This window comes from Parasteatoda tepidariorum, chromosome 7 (genome assembly GCF_982258835.1).
Source record: "Parasteatoda tepidariorum strain Cologne lab strain chromosome 7, Ptep-v5.0, whole genome shotgun sequence".
NCBI lineage: Eukaryota > Metazoa > Arthropoda > Arachnida > Araneae > Theridiidae > Parasteatoda > Parasteatoda tepidariorum.
In genome coordinates, this window is record NC_141761.1 from 36,707,263 (window position 1) to 36,726,936 (window position 19,674).

Sequence of the window (19,674 nt, forward strand, 5' to 3'; positions counted from 1 at the left end):
TCAATGCTTTCGTTTTCATATATTGTATTTGTTTTCTTTAAATTCCATCTTATTCCAAAATAATGTCATTAGTAAAGTCCATTTCAAAATTACGTAATATGTTAACAACATAATACGTTTGAACGTTATTGTTGGTTTGGAGATTATAAGTTTCTCATTAACTTTTGCTTCTATGACACCCCTTCAGAATCAGACCCCTTGCTGTCAGGCTAAACATGGGCTGTTTTCGTAATTTTCCGTTCCAAATAACGCATATGAGGGTTAGTTCCCTTAAAAAGTCCTCTACGAAGGCATATTTCTCCTAATATTTGATTCAGGAGTTTCCGTGTCTTCTTGATGAGACTCAGAATTGCAATGCTGCGGAGTTGAGTATTGGAACTCATAAACTTAGAATTGGGTCAGCTGCTCAAACGACATATGTAAAATTACTCTATACCTCAAGTCATATATAAACAAAGCAGATGTATTAGCTAGTAAAAGAGGCCGTGTAATAGCAAAATCAAAGTAAGCATCCGAATATTAGTAATTATTGATTAATTATAAGTATAATTAATTATAAGTAGAAAGTAGAATTAATTATAAGTATAATTAATTATAAGCATAATTAATTTCAAGTATAATGAATTATATGTATAATTAATTATATGTAGAATTAATTATAAGTATAATTAATTATATGTAGAATTAATTATAAGTATAATTAATTATAAGGATAATATTCAGTGTTTTCGTTAACCAAATCAAATAAAAAAATAATATACCATAAAATTTTGTTTATACATTCTCCAATGTATTTTTTCAGTAAATTAGTTATGGTCATATTTAAATTATAGATTTAAAATGTCTTACTGATTTATATTCAAATAATCCCTGAAGAGCCTCACTGTTACCTTTAGACTCTCTAAGTATACAACAATGCTCAGTTAAAAAAAAAAGTGTGATGCATAATTGTATGCAACTGACTTTCAGCTGTGTAAAATTACGTGTTTTTTTAATGGCACTTTATTGATTCTGATTTTAAAGTGCGCCTACGGATTCTAAGAGATGAGAAGGAGCTTATGGTTTCTCTCTCACTTCGGGTTGCTATGACTACCAGGAGCGCTCCTGGTTTTCGCACCTTTGAAAAGAGAGAGCTCCAAAGGCATTTCTCTCTGGTTTGTCAACAAAGAGGATTTGTTTTTCTTCCTCTTAGAATTATTTACACTGTTCTATTGGTTGCTCTCTCTCTCTCTATTTTGTACTACATTTCCTCTATACTCTTCTCTCTCTCTTTACTCCTTGTTTTTTTCCTATCAAATTCCCTTTCTCTTTCTCTCATTTCGTATTTAGAAAATGATATCATGAATAATTTCGCCTCCCTCTTTTCTCCAAAGGACATGAGTGAAAAGAAAAGAAAACTCATCTAGCATTTTGCTTCATTTTATCATTAAATTATGATTTAAATATTATTTATATTTTTCAGCTCATGCTTAGTGAATGCCTTTTTTTCAGAAGAAAACAAATTATGCATAAAGAATGAGAGTAAAATATAATTAAAGAGTATAATAATATACAAATATGAATAAAATATAATTAAAGAGTATAATAATATACAAATAAGAGTAAAATATAATTAAAGAGCATAATAATATACAAATAAGAGTAAAATATAATTAAAGAGTATAATAATATACAAATAAGAGGGAAATATAATTAAAGAGTATAATAATATACAAATAAGAGTAAAATATAATTAAAGAGCATAATAATATACAAATAAGAGTAAAATATAATTAAAGAGTATAATAATATACAAATAAGAGGGAAATATAATTAAAGAGTATAATAATATACAAATAAGAGTAAAATATAATTAAAGAGCATAATAATATACAAATAAGAGTAAAATATAATTAAAGAGTATAATGATATACAAATAAGAGGGAAATATAATTAAAGAGTATAATAATATACAAATAAGAGTAAAATATAATTAAAGAGTATAGTAATATACAAATAAGAGTAAAATATAATTAAAGATTGTAATAATTTACAAATAAGAGTAAAATATAATTAAAGAGCATAATAATATACAAATAAGAGGGAAATATAATTAAAGAGTATAATAGTATACAAATAAGAGTAAAATATAATTAAAGAGTATAGTAATATACAAAGAAGAGTAAAATATAATTGAAGATTGTAATAATATACAAACAAGTGTAAAATATAATTAAAAAAAGTAGTCGAAAGGTTGATAGCAAGTGTTAGATGGGCATAAGCCTTTTTCGCTTCAATATTAAGCAAATTTCGAATGTCACCGATTTGTTCAGGAGAGGGAAACATCGGAATTTAATATTAACATTATGGCGCTATTCGTATATCAATTCAGAAGCCGCTTTGACTGTGTTTCTCAAATAACATACAACTCGAGCTTTTTAATAGTAACATTCATTAAAAAAGTTTTAAAAAAAACGCAGTTTGATGAGTTATAAATTTTAAACTTAAGATAATTCACCATAAATGTCAAAGACAGAAAAAAAATATTGCAAATGTTCTTATATTTGTACAGATTTAAAAAAAACATATATACCATAACAGCGTGAACCATAAAACTAATTTGTTAAATGTTCAACGAGTTCATTGGTAAAATAAATTCCTTAAAAGGCAACTAATTACTCCAGATGTTTCGTATTTACCTGCATCCCTTAAACAAAATAAAGATGAGATAAAGATGAAATAGAGATAGATGACGTGAATAAAAGGTTATAAAAATGCTTAAACGAAAATACATCTTCACCAAATCCATTTCCTTATTACTTTTACAAGTAGTTAAATAATGCAATTTTTGAAAGAGATTTTTAAAAAAAAGGTTAGAGAAATGCACGCGAAACAGAAATATTAAATCAAAAAGCTAAAAATAAAGGGCAGATAATAACAAAATATTTTTTATCAGGAAATCAGAAATTTCAGTACAGCTACAAACTCCGACATTATTAAACTTAAATCTCTATTATGTTAAAATGAAATTTAAAAAAAAATGTAGTTGATACTTTATCTAACTAAACTTAGTTATTTATATAGTTAGAACTAAAACTTACTTTTAATAATACGTCCATTAGTACTTTCACTATTTTATATGCAACCCGTGTCATTTTTGTTACTATTCATCATTCCGATATTTTCAAGAAACTTTAATTATGATTAATATAAAATATATTTGATAATATTGTCTTAAATATATTAAAATTTGTATTGACTCAAAGGATTAGAAATAACAAGAAATGTATATTTCTTTAAAATTATTAATTACTAATATTATAAATTGTATACAGCTAAATAATGGCATTATATGTACTGCAATTTATATTATATATAGCATCAACATATTATATATAGCAATTATATTATAGCACTTTTACATTGCCAATGAGGAAGGTGAGAAATCACACGTTAAGATATATTACTAAAATGAATCTTAAATGCGAATATCTATTTGTCAGGTAAATGGAATTTTAAAGTAATATAAAAGCATATTTCAAGTATTTAGTTCTTTTTATTATTACGTTAGCATATTTAAGGAACGACAGTGTATATTCTTGAATTGCTTATCGGAAACAAAAATGGAATAAAAGTTAAATAAAATAATACAATATTATGAAATTCTTTGAAATGATGTAGATAATTTCGATTAAGGGCTTATAATATATTATTCATCATATTATTCAACATAACAATTCGAAAATAAAAGAAATAAAGCGCATACAATTCTAAGCTCTATATTATATTATCACCATTGGCTTTTGAATTGCTTTTCTTGTTTATTTCTCTTTGTTTGGGCAGTTGTAGCGTTCTTTTCTTTCCGACCGCAGAAACAACTCCTGCGCTGATGGAATCCTTTGATGACTTTCTCGTGTTTTCATTGCTTTCTTCTCCAAATTTTATTCTTAATTTTATAAATACATTCTATTGTACAGTGTTTTTGATACTAATTAAATGGTTCCTGCTTTCGTTGAATTTATGATAGTGAATTTGCTTTAATTTACATCCCTGAAGTTAATTTCCTGTATGCCCACGAATAACCTTCCTTTTCCATTCTTTTTCTCACTGTCCTTTTTTCTCGATTTGAGGTACACAGAATTTTGACATTTTATTACTTCATCGCCACCAAAGACTTTTTTTCTTAAGTTTTTGCTAACTCAAAATTAAACTGTCCGAAGAAACTAAGAAAATATTGCTGTTTTATATTTACTCGGTGAAAAAAATAGTTCGATTGATCGTATTAATAAAGTGCATCCTTTTTCTTGAAAAATGAATAAACAAATTTTCAGGGCGCAACTAATTTCAATGATATTTTGATTCAATTTTCGCCAAAAATTTCTAATAGTACACTGCAGTTTAAAAGTTAAGGAGGGAGGAAAAAGGTACGCGATAAATACATTAAAGATATTATATATTATAGATATTATATTGTTCTAAAAAATATGCAGTCAGTATGTAATATATGCATATGCGTTAGAAAAAGAAAACATTTTATTAAATATTTAATGACATCAAATACAAGCTGTTGTATATGTTGTATATTTATAAACAATATTTGTAACATAAAAGTAATAACAATATTTGGCATTATTTCTGAGGTTTGTCATCCGTCATACTCATAATGGATTTAATTTATGATATAATGCAACTTTTTGCCCTTAAAATATTACGAACTTTCTTGTGGATCTAAAATGCTTTGAAATATTTTTGTAAGACAAGCAAAAATATTTAAATGGAGTAAAAACGTTGATTTAATGTTATTATAAATAAAATTAAAAAAAAATATTGGGTAGGTGCTCTAATTTTTCTGATTCGATACAACAAAATAAATTAAATTCAATTTAACGAAACCAACGCATTTATATTACAATTTAAAATCAATGTCTAAGATTGCATATGAGAATATATATATATATATATATATATATATATATATATATATATATATATATATATATGATGGATTATGATGAACTCTAAATTTCTTTAGCTCATAAAGCGATTAAATACATTCACTCTATATAAACAATGGATATAAATAAATTTAAATAAGTTCAAAAAAATAAAACACTAACCGAAATTTAATAATATTTTGATTTTTTTAATAAATAGGAAAATTTTAATTTTATTATTAAATACCTACAAATAATTAAAGAAACAAATTTTTAGGGTAGGGAGAGAGAGAATTTTTTATGTAGTTTTTGAAATTTTTTTTTTTTTATATTTTATGCATTTTAATAATAAATGTATATAATACTTTTCATTTCTGAATTTTTAAATTTAGAAAAAATGAAACAAAAACTAGATAAACAAGTAAAAGAAATATCTTCTGAACACAAATAAGGAATAATTTTAATATATATTTTCCTAATTAGCAAAAAGCATATAATATAACAACTACCTAACACATAAGTGACCCTGGATGTTCAAAATGTTTATTTGAATAGATCCAGCAGAAACCTTATTGCATAGTTTTTTTTTAAACGAAACGAATTCTATCATTCTTATTTGCATAGATAATATAATTATGGTCAAACCATTTTCATTTGCATAGAGCTTTGATGCAATTGCCTACTCTTTTCGGCAAGGACTTAAAAGCACTCATTTTAAATGGGCATATTTTATATACAGTATTCAACACATGTATAAAAAATAGACTTTAACATAAAAGGATTAAAATTAACTATTTGAAACTAATAGGTATTAAACTGACGTTACTATAGTGTGTTATGGCTATCAAAAAATCTTGCTGAATGCAATATTTCGAGGATGTTTAATAAATTTATATTTCTAATTAAACTAATGCTTAAATATTTTATTTATATTTTAATTGTTTATAATGAATTTTTGGTTTAAATATCAACGGTTTAAATATCAATTTTGTGACTTCCATTACGCTGTGAAATTTTTTTTTTATTTACTTAAATGCTATGGTCATTATATAAAACTATAAATTATTTTTCTTTGCTATAGTGTCAATTTTTGGTTTAAATATTGGTGAAAATATGACATTACACTTAAGAGATTTTTGCGCACCATATTACTTTTGATTGAATTACCACTAAAATGCCATAATTATTATGCAAAATTGCAATTTATTTTTCTTTATATAAATCACAAATTTTTTGTGTAGTATTTAACTTTGTTTCATCAAATTGGCAAATGCAAATGCAGCTATTTTGAGAGCCACAAGTACGAGAAAGCACTTAATATTTGGGAGAATAAAAATCTATTTACACATGATTATTTATAATTAATTCCGGAAAATTTTTATGTACAATTTCATGATTAAACAAACATTGATCTCCGACATTTTTCATTTAGCTGGAGAATAGTTTTGTTTATAAATTACAATTTTATTTACATTATCACAGATATAATACTAAATATACACGTAAATATAACTTCAAAATCTCAGTGCTTTACTAAACATTTTTAGAAAATATGCATTTAGAGAAACTACAAACATATACAGAGCCTTAAGGGAAAAGAAAAGAAAGGAAAAATAAATTAGAAAGGAGAATAATTTTTTTTATAACTATCGATTGAAAATAACGATCGTCAGTAGTTAGAAATCTGAAAATTGCATGTTATGATAAAGCTGCGTGAAACTTTTTGATAGATCAAGCTTATGTACACATTTTTTAATGCAACTGAACCTTATAATTTGAGCAAAAAGAGGCAAAGAAAGTTAATATATAAAATCCATGTGAGCAAATGTTCAGTTCTTTTTTTAACGTGGAGTTTTGCTAAGTAATAATAAAAGCTATGTATCAGTAATAATGAAAACAATATAAAAAAAATAAGTGAAATGTATAAAATTATCAACAAATATATTTGTCCTCAACTAATGATTTTAATTTAGACTTATTACAAACAATATAGTCACTCAAACGAACGTCTACATCATCGGTAGTTAAAAATGTAATGTTAAAAGAATTTACTGGAAAAGAAATTTAGTTTTTTTTTATTTAATTAAAAGACATATAAAACTAACTAAGTAATTGAAATTAATTAAAATCCTTATCTGTAATCAAATGAGCTTATTATAAAGAAAATTTATGTTACCTAAAATCTGACATTTACTTTTGATGTACTAAAAATGGTTTAAAACTAAAAAAGTTATTTTTGGAATATATGTTAAAAATCTAGAAATGCTTAAATTAAAAAAAATTCATTCACTTTTTATGCAATCGAGAAAATTTTTAATATTACTTATAATTATAAAATTTTTTAAATGTATCAAAATTGCCAACAGCTGTAGTAGATTTCAAAAGAAAGAAACAATTGAGATAATATAAAACCGTTTTATGAGCTGTTATATGTATATATATATATATATATATATATATATATATATATATATATATATATATATATATATATATATATATATATATATATATATTATTTATTTTGAAATTTTGAAAATTAAGTAACTGTTATTCTAAAACAAATGCAAATTGAACTAAAATTCCTTATTATAGAAACCGAGAAGTAACGTTATCCTGAAAGAAAATATAAAATGTAAAAGGGGAAACAGGGTTTTTTAAAGTTATTACATTTAAAAGTTCCATGATAAATTTACGATTAATTATAAGCAAAATCTAAAATTTACAGTTCTTTCCTTATTAATATTTTATAGCATGTAGTTAAAATGGTGTTAAAACTGCTTTTTTTATAGGAATCTGTTAGACTTAAGGTTTAAATTTTGAACTTACTATGCTGAACTAAATTTTGAGTCAATACTTCTTATAAAAAAAATAAGATTTTCGCAATGGAACTGTCTTATAGCATTACAACTGTTTATTTCGGAAAGTACTGTTTTATATTTTAAATCAAATTTTATTTCTTTTTTTGATTTCAATTCAAAGCAATTCGAAAGAGCGGAATATCTGAGTTTCCAATTTTATGTCTTAATTTTTTTCAAAGCAGTTTAGATGCCGCAATACGTAATTAAAGAATTTTCAATATAGAAAGTAATAAAAGATATTGCTTTTAACAAAATTTAGCAGTATTTATGAAATTATAACTTTGAGATGTTTCAATAACACTTCAATTGTTATAAAATTACTGAAACTTATTTAAATGAAATGTTTTACAATATTAATCAAGCATTTATAATTGGATTGTTTTTATAAAACTTTAGAAAGTCTTACACTCACAACTTTTGTAAGGAAGCAAAATAATACCAGATGAAAATAAACTTTTTTTTTATTATGATACAACAACTAAGATAATTACTTGATGTTCAAAATTCTATTAAAAATGAAATTGAATCCTAGCTAAAAATGTTATAACAGATCTCACGCAGGAAATTTTTAACAAAATTAGATTATACTATTATAACAGAAATTTAAAATCAATCGTAAAACACTGTTTAATTACGCCAATAAAGTTTTAGTATTTTCTGTTTTGGTAGCAGGATATTTTTTTGTTGATAAAATCTCAGATCTATTGAAACATTATAATAACAAATCAATAATATCGCAAGTGAAAAAAATTATTCTGGATTCTCAAAGCAATAATTTGCAATTGCAATAAAATAAAGATTAAAAATATAAATATATATATATATATATATATATATATATATATATATATATATATATATATATATATATATATATATATATATATATATATATATATATATATATATATATATATATATATATATATATATATATATATATATATATATATATATATATATATATATATATATATATATATATATATATATATATATATATATATATATATATATATATATATATGTATATATGTACATATATTAATATATAATTAAATAATAATAGAGGATGAACTTCTTAATATGGTACATTAGAATTTATTAACTGCTGTTTTAAATTTTGCCATAAACATAAATCCTAGTTTGAAACGAAGAAATCTTATATCATATTTTATAGACTACAATTTTAATAAAATAAAGCTTAAATTAGAGTCTTAAAATCATAACTGAGTTCCATAATCATAAATCTTAAAATCATAAGAGTATTAAAATCATAATTAAAATAAAAGAGTCATAAAATCACAATATCTTAATATAACTACAAACTACTGAGGTGTGTTGACATGATTAAAAATTAGTGGAGTTTCTTAAAATAACTAGAAAATGAAAATCGCATGTGTCAGATACTCAGAATAATAGTTCAGAATAAAAAATAAATAAATTACAAGTTAAAAGTTTATATGAAAAGTATAAAAGTCAATGAAAGTAATTTCAAGCAAGAGACACAAAATTATTACATAAGTGTAACGATATCACTACTTCATGGTGCTGACCAATGTTTTCTTTAAAGTTTGAATGATCAAAATAAAAATCACAATAAAAATGTATTAATTTAAGAACTCTCATTTTGCTGTTTGATGAATATCGCCAAAACACATCCCGATGAGAAATCAAATGTTAAATAATAAACAAAACAATGTCGATGTTATCTTATGCTTTCATTTATAAGCAGTAAGTAATAAATCTTTTAAACACTGAACAATATATGACATACGATACAAAACAATGGGAGGAGAAAATGCAGTTTAATACAGTATTATTCAATAAAATACTATACAGTGAAATCTGTGCGATACAGTATAATGCAATTAACAAGAATGAAAAATATTACAAATACATAAATGTCAATATTATTTTTATTCATTGCTTAACACAGAAATTAAACCATTTACTAGTGTTAAGAATATACCACTGTGATGTCAAAGGAGCGCATTTTCTATGGTTTCGCTTTGCCTTAATTTTGATAGAACTTGATATTTATTTTAAGTAGAATGTTCGGTATAAACTGTGAATTTTAAGAGCAAGTAATTTAGTGCTTCGGTTATTTCATATCAAATCCTGTTCATTTCCTTTTTGTTTAAATTAAAACTTATATAAATAAACAATCTAACAGACTGTATGTAGTAAATATAAGAAACAACAGTTATCCATATTTAACAACAGCACTTATCCACTTATCCATAAATGGTGAATGTAACACATGTCTATGCATTATATTCCACAATATAATAGTAAAAGTGTTTAAATGAAATCCTAATTTTCGTTCAGTGGTAATGGAAAATTATTTTTGTTTTCTGGAACACATGAGATTGATAAATGAAAATCTTTCAATCATTTCAAATCTTTCAAAAATCATCGAAAAATCTTTCAAGTAAATTATAAAATTTTTAAATAAATACCAAACATTTTACATAAGATATTGTAAATTCAATTGAAAAAAATAAAGAACAGGACAAAAAGAAAATAACCAGAGAAATTACAGAAAAAAAGGAAAACAAATTATAAGGAAAAAACTATAAAAGACACATTAACTTTTTGCCTCAGTACGCTTTTTAAAAGTAAAAGCGGTACTATTTTGCTACGATTTAAACATTTAGGTTTGCACTTTTGACGATCTCTGACATTACAGTGGAATTTCTTTAATATATATTCATGGTTTGGGAAAACTTAGATTGTGGTATACAACCTTGAAAACAATTTGGAAATTTTTACATCTTTTTTCAAATTAAACTTTTTACCTTTGAACATGAGGACATTTAATCTTTTAGTGGGATATATGCAAATAAATATCTTTTGAACAGCAATACCAGACATTCAACCATGCAACAAATACAAGATTAGTGTAAATGTTACTTTTAAGAATCGATGATCGCTTCTTGTTTCCAGAAGTTTCTGAAAAGATTAAAAAAATAAATAAATGCTCAAAGAACCATAATTTAAATTTAAAACTATTAATAGAAAAATTAATAACTTCATTCCAAAATAACAATTATTCCAGACTGTGTTTTTAAAAACCAATTAAAGTTTAATAGTTTTTAAAAATAAATAAATATTTAAGTCATGATTAGCAAATTCGATCAGTAATTATTTATTATAAAATATTATGCATTAAATTCAAAATAAAGTTGCAGTAAAATTTGATGGACACATAATAGTCTTTGTATTACACAATAAGTCACCCACAATTTAGATTAATTTTTGAAAAAAATGCTTTTCTTTTATATTAATCTTATTTCTCTTTTACCACTATGATACTGTTGAATGCAGCAAATTGAAGTTCTGGACTTTAAGCAAAGCAAGATTAATGATCTTATATTTGAAATATGGAATTTAAATTTCAAACAAAAATTTGAAGGTTTAAGTTAAATGTTTAACTTGTGTCTTATGTGAACAAAAGTAATTTAAAGAAAAAGAACTTAAGAGACTCAAATATCTTATTTATAATAAAAAAGACGTTATAAATTTAATGTGTCTATTCGCAACAGCATTACATAAATTATTAAAATTACGATTTCAAAAAGTTAAATTTTTTTTTATGTTTGTTAACATAATATGTGTGCTAACGAGACTTTTCTAAAAAGAAAAAAAACATAAACTGTTTTGTTAAACTTGTTTAAGAAATTCTCTGAATAATTTAACGGTATAAATAATGAGTTATGACTAGTTACGTTGAAATTACAAAATTAATAAATATAGTTACAGATAATTTGTTTGAAATATTACAATATATTACATGTTTCGGAGCTTTCTGAACTAAATCACTAGAAGTTATAAGACTATGGAATTTAAAAATGTGCAAGTATGATTTAAACAAAAATTTTAATTTTAAGTTAACAATTTAGTTTTAAGTATTATTTTTTCAATCAAATACAACAAATCAACAAAATACTTATTTTTTAACTATTAGCAGTTTTCGGAATAAAATTTTTTAAATTTTAATTATAAATTTTTAAATTATTTTTAATATTCTGTTCAATTAGTCATAGTGAAGATTTATCTTTGTTTAATAAAGTATATAAATAACAATTGCAACTACAGAAGAATAATCTTTGCTGTTTTAGTTCTTACATTCTCTTTCAACTGCTTTTTCAGCTTTTGGATTACTTCATTGTCGTCCATTCCTTGCCATAATCCCTTTGTAATCTCGAATCTTCTTTATAGGATTTATTCTTCTTTGTTTTCAACATTTTCTTCACTTCAAAGACCAACGTTTCTGTCTCTGTAATAATAAATATAATTATACTTATTGCTGCACATCACATTAATTCTAAAATGTAAATTATTTTGAATATTCGAAAGGAAGTGCACCCAGGATTAAAAATTGCAATTTTTCTACTACAAGAAAATAAAATATGGATGCAAATAAAATATCATTTAGATTTTCCACTTTAATGCTGAACTATTAGCAAATTTCAAAGAACCATATCTCGCAAAAGTAATTAAAATACGTGAATATATTGGTGGTAATGACTTGAAAATATTTAAACATATAACGAATGAATTTTAAAAAATGTAATGTTGATAGATATGTTGGTAGATAGGGGAGTGTCGGGTACCCCCGACCACTGTCAATTTCATATGCATAGAATATTTTTTCAAGTCAATCGGCCATCGGACGTTAATTATTATATTAAAAAAAGATTATTTTCAAAGTTTCAAGTATTTATGCAACTGGTGGCATGGTAAACAATAGTTTTGAAAATATGTTGAATACAGTAGTCATGAAATTAAGAAAAATCGGTTGAATTTTGTGATAAAAATGATAAATGAGGTTTATCAATTGTCAATACATTGGTCATTTTCATTTACACCTGAAAAAACAGTCGAAAAACATCATTTTTGTAACTGGGCGGAGCTACCCGACACATTTTGAAAAGAGCTGAAAAACATGTTTTTTTAAATTTCTATTTTTTTAAGTTAAACTATTCTTTTTTCGGTTTATTCTTTTTGTATTATTTAATTAGATGATAAAACAATAGAAACATACAAAAATATTGATTATTACTTAATATTATACAGAAATATAAGCAATACTCTTTAAGTGGGCGGGGCTACCCGACTCTCCCTAAGTGAATCTCTGGAGAAACTTGATTAAAATTAAAAGAGAATTTTGATAAAATAGTTCAAAAATTTCGTTGCTCTCATACATTGTTGGCATCAGTCGCAAAAACTATTATTCTAAATATTTACCACATATTTCATTGTGCGACCTATTGCATAAATAAATTCCCTATTTTTGATTATGAGATAGAAAGTTTCTGGTATGTCGGGTGTATAAATCAACCACTGTCAGTAAGTCGATTATTATTCCTATAGACGTAATGTGTCAAATGATACTTGACGTTTAGCGAAAGATGGGTTCGAATTTTATTGTAAAATCTTTTAAAAAGGGTGGAATTTCAAATTCTTTGAATGAGGGTGAAGAGGATTTTTTTTTGGGGGGGGGACTCTGCAAATGAGTATAAAGTAGAATAGATTGCAGAGTGGGATCAGTATGACGACACTGCTAACATTACTGAATCCAACACAGATGATGTTCTGAAATCTCGATATTTGTAGTTTTGCGTACATAAAAGTACTTATTGCATTATATTTTTTTTTGTAACACTCTTGAAAAAAATATCTTTCTGTATTCATTATTTTTTCTGAGCGTAATTGCAAGGATTATTTTTAAGAAAAAAACCTTCAGATGTAAAGAAAATATCATGAGAGAAATTGTCAGAATAATTGTTAACAACATATTAAAAATACTTTAAGAGAAGGGTAAATTAGTAAAGAGTTATTCGTATCCATCTCATTGTTTATGATGCATCGATATTTTACAATAAATGTTCAATTTTATCGAAAATTATGGAGTCAACTTGTGATCAAATTGACACCATAATTTATAATTTTCATAAAATTGCACTGGTTTGAAAAGTCGTCTCAATGCTGCGAACTCTCAATATTTTATATTTAACAATAACAGCACCAATTATCAAATCGCCCAACAAAATATCATCACTTAAAAGTGTCTATTTGAAATAGACGTCCACTCATCAAAATAACTCTCAATGAAACCAATAATTTTTTTAAAGAAAGCTGTTTTTTTATTATTTACTTGTACTATTTAAAAACTCTAACTATTGCAAAAAATGCATATAATTAAGTCATTTTTATCTTATTTAAGGTCATTTTTATCTCATTTAAGGTCATTCTTATGTCATTTAAGGTCATTTTTAATAATATTTCATTTTTATAGTCACTTTTATCCTCTTTATATGAAAACTGAAAAAAAGAATGAATAATACATAGCATTTAACTACGGATTAAATTTGATTTTAATTTAAATTTACAACTTTTTTTACTAGTATTTTTTCAGTTTTTGTATAGAAATTTTAAAAAAAATGAACATGAGACTAAAGATTACAAAAGTACAAAATGCAAAAATCAAAAATTTAATTTTAATATGATCATTCTGTTTTTTAATTTTGAATGTTAAGTTTTATATCGAACAGTTACAAATTAATATGCAGTTTATTTTCGTGTGCAACTAGAATGGAACGTTAATAAAGGAAAAGAAAATTTAAAGCTAAGCTGTAGTGAGTCTTATTTTTAAGTCATTAATTTTTTTAAATCACTATTTATTAAATTGTAGTATGATCTAATTTTAATCTGAGATCAAATTGAAGTAAATAACCGCTTTCGATTCATCTCTTTCCTTAGATTGGCCCGATTTTTGGATTTGCTCAAGGTAATAATATATTATACTGGATAATTCATTGGTTAAGGGTCAAAACTTTATTAAATTTCAATTCGATGATTTCTTATAGAAATTATTAATATTTATTGAATGATATTCATTATTTCATAATATTAATTTCAATAATACATTTACATAAAAAAATCTTTTAGTTATCTTGATTTATATTTTTGCAATATGCCAATCCAATTCGGGAAAATCCATGGCTAAAATTTTATAACTACCTTCTCCAGTATTCAATTACAAACTTAATATTATTTAAGCTGTTGATATCTTTTCATTATTAAGCTTTTTTATTTTAATTTTCCTTTTAATTTTTAATAATTGTTTCCCTTTTAATTTTGAATAATTATTTTCTTTTTCTCTTACAAATCCTTTCTTTCCTTTTATGTTATATGTCATAGGCCAATTTATTTTTTTTATAACCGTCGTTGAACAGCCGACCCAATTTTGGGTTTGCGACTACTAATGTTCAATTCCGTAGCCTTGTAATTTTTGAACTAATCCTGAAGACAAGGAAACTCCTGGATCAGTACCCCCAGAGGTATTGATTAGTTATGGGAACATGGAGGACTTTGCGACATGACAGATTTAACGTGGATCAGTCACCATTTAATACACCATTTAATTTAATAGTCTTCGGCCGGTGGGGATCGAACCCACGAATTTTTGGACATGGACCCAGGCTATCCCGAGCTTTGTCATAGGCTAATTGTAAAATTCAGGATCTATACAATCTCTTGACAATATTCTATAGGTTAATTGTTTGTAAGCCCATTGCATAAGTGATGGTTGCAGATTGAAAAAACCTTAATTTTCATATTTGCCAATGACCTATATATGTTAGGACATGCTTACTTTATTGGTAGACCTTTAACAAGAACATCATTTATTTAAATGCACGAAATAAAATTCATTTAAAATCAAAATTTATAAATTATAGTCTTACTATCTGTGCATAAATAAGGTTTTAAGTGATAAAAGAGTTTCATGGAAATAATTAAATTATTTATTTCATAATCGTTAATCAAATTATTTAAGGGTGACAACTACCTGAAATCTATGATTACGTAACAGCTTCACAGGTTATAGATGCCATTAATTTGATAATATCCAAGGGAAAAAACATTAAAAGATATTTACTTGTTTCAATGCAAGGATTCTATTCGAAAACTTTTCTATCTAACCAGATTGACAGAAATTTTTCATTTCCCATCGCAGTTCTGAAGAAAGAGAGAAATTTTTCGGAATCCTACATCATTCCTGGCTAGTGCGTCGCTTTCTGAAAGACAATCGATAAGTTTTAATGTCAGAGGTAAGTCTTTTCGCGCCAAACAGATCTCGAAAGAGACGCCATTTCGCCAAAGTTGGGAAAAGCAGGCAAAAAAAAAAAATCTAACTAATAAGAATCACTAAAAATTAACTCAATTGCAGTTAATTGCAAATATTTTATAGATTTTATGGGAAATAAAGCAGTGATATGATTTAAGTTAAGAAATTTTATGATTCCACACTATTATTGATTTCACACTATATTAGTCACTAACGTGAACTATTAAAAATTTTAAAGCATGTTGAACCAAAATATCTTTAATATCTGATATCCAAATATGGTGCTGAATAAGCTTATAATACTTCCTAATTTAGTTTTCATGATACTACAGTTACACTTGAATGTTGCTCAATTTAACCCTTTGACGCAAAGGGACACAGATGTCCTTTTTGCATATTTTTTCTGACGTTCTAATGCCAAGTAAAAATATATTTTGGTATCTTTAAAATATAAACGTAGTCTAATAGTTACTAAAGAAATCTTTTAGATTATCGGAATTGTATTAGTACTAAAATATAAAATTTGAATAATGTAGTTTGAAAAAAAGATTTTATTTAAAAATTATTCAATAATTGATTTTGTAAATTAAAACAAAAATTTCAATGATGACTAGCTGTTTCTTTTAGATCGACAAAACTGCAAGAAAGTGCAAATTTGAAAAAGGGCTTGGGAAATTTTACCTTTAATGCAGAAAAAAACACCGGTGTCTAGAGTTGTATTTCATAACCATAAATTTTTAAAATGCAATAAATTATTGAAGGCAAAAAATAATATTTTTCACTTTCAATCAAATAAGTATGAAAAATATATTTAATAAAAATTTTGCGTCAGAAGGATATCAAACTTTGCGTCATCTCAAGCATGCTATAGAGCAGGGGTTTCCAACTGGCGGCCCGGGGGCCGCATCCGGCCCTCGAAGCCTTCTATTGTGCGCCCCGAACTAAAAAATATTATTTGTCATTTCTTTGCGGACAATACTCGTAACAAATCTATATGGGTTTAAAATACTTTCCTCGTTAATAAAAACCTAATTTCTTCGTTTCTGTGAAATTTAACATACCAACGGTGCAAAAAATTTTATTTCTCAGGTTTTGCATCCAAGAAAATATTTATTCATATACAAAAATAATCGTGTATGCTACTCTTTTTTATTTTATTTTTTTGTATTTTGTGAATATAATTTAGCGTGTGGGTATCAGAAATTTTCTCGATGAAATTCTCCGATTTAACTTTTAGAAACCACTCATTTTGGACGAAAATATTTACACACCCATTTGTAAATTTAAAATGTAAATATCTATTCTCCGGTGGTTGCAGCAGACAAACCTCAATTTTCTCATTGAACATTTTGTGTGCTACTATGTAAGTTTTAATACCAAACTTTTTAAAGCTTTATATCTTAACAATTAGATATCTGTTGCACATTAATTGTTTAATCCATAGGTGCGCATTAAAGTTATTGTAGCCCGAATTTCTATTATTTATTTAATATTTTTAAGAATAATATTAATAACAATGAAATATTTTTGAAAATCTACTTCTTATTTTAATTTGTAATTCAATACTTTTGTTTTGTACAACTTGGTAAAAATCTGACAGTAATATTTAAAGTTTCTTCAAACATAAAAGAGTCCTACATAAAATTTTGATAAAGTTGCGGCCCGCCATTTGATTTGTGTTTTTAATTGTTCCCCCCGGCCTCATTTAAGTTGGAAACCCCTGTTCTAGAGCGAAAGAAACACTTTATGGCAAATAAATTCTCCTTCACTAGCATAAGCACTAGCATAAATCTTCATATATCTATAGAGGTAAAACAGAATTTGCCATAAAAGTTTTCTCTCGTGGTATAGCGTTATCTTAAAACCATTTTAAATTTCCATAAAATTCGTACCGTATTAGAGTTCAAGGCACCGATATTTTGGCTTAACATTGGACTAAATTTTCTGAGAGTGTAGGCTAAATCAATTTTTTCCGCATAAGATGTTGCATATACTCTCGCTAGTGCGACCGCCTTTGATTATAATGACGGAAAAACATACTAGCGTTTTCTATTCCTTAGACGCAATGTTATCTTAATGCCCATTAGAAACTTAGTATAGGCATTGCATTTTGTTCCATCTAGTGTAATCACCAAAAGTTTGTGTCATATTTTTTTAACCCAAGAAAATTACTCCATTGTTGCGCTTTCAGAACAAACAATTTTTCATTAGCAATGTGATCGAGTCGAAAAGAAATAATTCAACTCCCGTTTTTTAATGTTATCTTTAATGAACATGAAACACCTTGAACTCTCTATGAATGAATAAAAAGAGCCAATACCACCCGTTCTTATTCTAAGAGGTCTACACGTCCCTTAGCGATACTCAGGGACTAATACCCTTCAACGAATTATTGCTTATGCGCTGTCAAAATCAAATATCGAAAACGTTAGGGTTAAGGTAAACCGCAACGCTTTGCGAAATCTCTCTATTGCTTTTCTCCTTTTTAGTCTAATTAGAAAAATTTATTTTTAAATTTTTTTTTCTGTTTTAGTTTTCCTTTTCGCCACATGTGGAACTGGCCCGAGCAAAAGTAGGGCCTAAGATGAATTTTTTTGTGTATGAAGTTTTCTTGAGAAATTTTTTTTGTGTATTTTAAACTTCTGCTTATGAAAGACTGTTTTTTAATGCCGGTAGAATTTACAGAGAATTCATAGCCATTATAGTTTACAGTTTTATATAGTGTAACAGCATATTTTTTAGTTATTTGTTAGTTACGGCTATTACAATTTCTGTAAGCTGTTGTTTTATTAATTTTGTTTCTGTTCTTTTAAGAATTGATTACGAAACAAAATTAAGATATAAAGGATAAAATAAACAGATTTAAGATGAGAAGGGATTGTTGTGTGATGGTAGTAGTCCACAAAATGAAAGATTAGAAAAAAATCGGTTACGATTTCTTAATGAGATTACGAGTATAGTATCGCATTTTAACAATCATATAATATGATATAAAATCCCTATAAACGAATATAAGATTACGTTGTATGTATTTTGCTACCATTTTAGTTTTCATTGTATAATGTAAATATTTATCTTCTACTTTCTTAATAAAATTCCCTAACTACATTTTTACGCAATGTCCTTGATTGGTAAAACTATTGTTAAGCATTGATATAGAAAAAGAAAGAAAAAAAGTTAATAAAACATAGAGAAAAACAGCAGCTTCTTTTGTGATCAAAACTGACTGTTGCGCCACAGATGCGATGTGCTTTGACCATCTCTGTATTTAAACTCAACATGAAGCGAACTTCAATCATACATTAGTGAATTATTTTATCCACATTTGAAAATATTAATGAAATGCGTAATTTAATAACTGAAACAATATTTAATTAAAATTATTCGTAGGAGAATTTTGAATCTTTTTATTCATACCGAAATGTTAAGTTACAGAATTTAAGTGAAATCTTATATTACATAAATAAGTAATATCTGATCTGAACCAAAAATCAAGATGTTTTTTTTAAGACTATTAAGAAAAGACTATTAAGAAAACTACGAATCAAAGACTATTAAGAAAAATAGTCTTTGATTCGTTTGGTGATTCTATTTCTATTTCTTGAGGTGTTGTTAGCTCAGGTTTATTTATAGTGTGATTGTAGGATGTTTCCCCTTTTGAATCTTCCTCTTCCTCATTTAATTTGTATGTATGTGTATGTAGCTAAATAACTGTATTCTTTGTTAAAGTTTTTCAAGTGTAATTGTCAAAAATTAAGTCATA

The 19,674-nt window shown here is 25.5% G+C and overlaps 1 long non-coding RNA gene across 1 annotated transcript; it reads right to left on the reverse strand.

Moving 5' to 3' along the window:
* Window positions 1–9,563: 9,563 nt before the first annotated feature.
* LOC107442928 (uncharacterized) lies at window positions 9,564–15,913 on the reverse strand. Its single transcript, XR_015435448.1, has 3 exons — window positions 15,723–15,913; window positions 11,906–12,056; window positions 9,564–10,729 (listed from the first exon to the last, which is right to left on the reverse strand). It is a non-coding gene; the product is annotated as an uncharacterized LOC107442928 (long non-coding RNA).
* Between the last annotated feature and the right edge of the window lie 3,761 nt (window positions 15,914–19,674).